The sequence below is a fragment of the Moschus berezovskii genome, chromosome 19, assembly GCF_049115385.1.
Source record: "Moschus berezovskii isolate FMDL1 chromosome 19, NW_MosBer_1.0, whole genome shotgun sequence".
Classification (NCBI taxonomy): domain Eukaryota; kingdom Metazoa; phylum Chordata; class Mammalia; order Artiodactyla; family Moschidae; genus Moschus; species Moschus berezovskii.
In genome coordinates, this window is record NC_142478.1 from 63,810,478 (window position 1) to 63,812,138 (window position 1,661).

General features: G+C 50.3%; 1 pseudogene; it reads left to right on the plus strand.

The window, feature by feature from the left end:
* The first annotated feature begins 424 nt into the window (after positions 1-424).
* LOC129542574 (dr1-associated corepressor pseudogene) lies at positions 425-1,128 on the plus strand (annotated as a pseudogene).
* The last annotated feature ends 533 nt before the right edge of the window (positions 1,129-1,661 follow it).

Below are 1,661 nucleotides of genomic sequence, written 5' to 3' on the forward strand. Positions count from 1 at the left end.
CCAGTCGGAAACTCCGCTTGGGCCCAGGTAAACATATGCATCCAAAAGCATGAGAATGAAGGGGTCTTTCAGGGTCAGGCGGATGATGGGTTTTGGTCAAATACTCTGGCCAGTATTAGACACTCAGCCATTGCATACTCGGAAATACTTGGAGGTAGATTTGCCCAAATACTTCCTCATATTTATTAGGAAAAGGATTAAGTGTAATTCCTCAAGCTCTGTCGAAGTAATAGACATGCATGGTAAAATCAAAAGCTGCTGTGTTGTGTAATGAAATTCTTCTCCTAGCCTGGACTGATGAGAGAGGAATATCCTAAACTCTTCCGACCCTGGGGAACCGCGGTGGACGGGCTACGAGCAGGCCCGGGTGCAGGGAGGCTGCGGGCGGTGGTGCTGGGCCCAGCGTGGCGGGAGAGGCCCCGAGATGCCGAGCAACAAGAAGTACAACGTGCGGTTCCCACCGGCATGAATCAAGAAGATCATGCAGACCGATGAAGAGATTGGGAAGGTGGCGGCGGCCGTGCCTGTCGTTATCTCTCGGGCGCTCCAGCTTTTCTTGGAGTCACTGTTGAAGAAAGCCTGCCAAGTGACCCAGTCCCGAAACGCCAAGACCATGGCTACATCCCACCTGAAGCAGTGCATTGAGCTGGAGCAGCAGTTTGACTTCTTGAAGGACCTGGTGGTATCTGTGCCTGACATGCAGGGGGATGGAGAAGACAACCACATGGATGGGGACAAGGGTCCCCGCAGGGGCCGGAAGCCAGGCAGCAGTGGCCGGAAGAACGGTGGGATGGGAAGCAAAGGCAAGGACAAGAAGCTGTCAGGGACAGACTCAGAGCAGGAGGATGAGTCTGAGGATACAGACGGTGATGGGGAAGAGGAGACACCGCAGGTCCCTCCGCAGGCCAGCCACCCCCTGCCCACTTTCAGAGCCCCCCGACACCCTTCATGCCCTTCACCTCGACCCTGCCTCTGCCCCCAGCACCCCCGGGCCCCTCAGCACCTGACGCAGAGGAAGAAGAGGATTATCACTCCTAGCGCCCTCTGCCCCCCAAGCCACACCCCCTTTTAGTTTGTTTTAGTTGCTCTGGTGGGGAGAGAGACCATAGAGCTGTTCTTAAATTTATTAATAAAATAATAATAAAAGGGAAAAAAATAAACGTTCACCTACAGAAAGATCCCTTCCTATATGTGAGTAGGAGCTAGCTACACATTCCAGCTGTCCCTTGATCCCCCTCACTTATTTCAGTGATCATCCTACATTGATGCATAGGTGTATCTTGCTTTCTAAGTGGGATCTTTTTTGGACTTTCAGTAGAGGGGTGGTGAAAAGATAGTCATTCAGGCTATGATTTCTTCACATGCAGTGTGAGATGCAGTGTTTTAGCTATCTTCTGGAACACTATGGGGGGAAAAAAACAACTTTAGACTTTTCTAGTTCAAATCCCTGTTTCTGACCCTGAAACATGGACCTTCCGTACAAGCTAAAAATAGCCACAGTTGCATCTATGACAGCAGAATGGTGGACATTATTTTCTCTAGGTACTAACTTCCTAGTTTCATAACAAGAGGATGAATATAGGCTGATGGCCACCAAACAGCTTCTTAAAGAAGCATTTGCCTCACTGAGTAGGTTGGTTTGAGAACACACCTGAGAATCC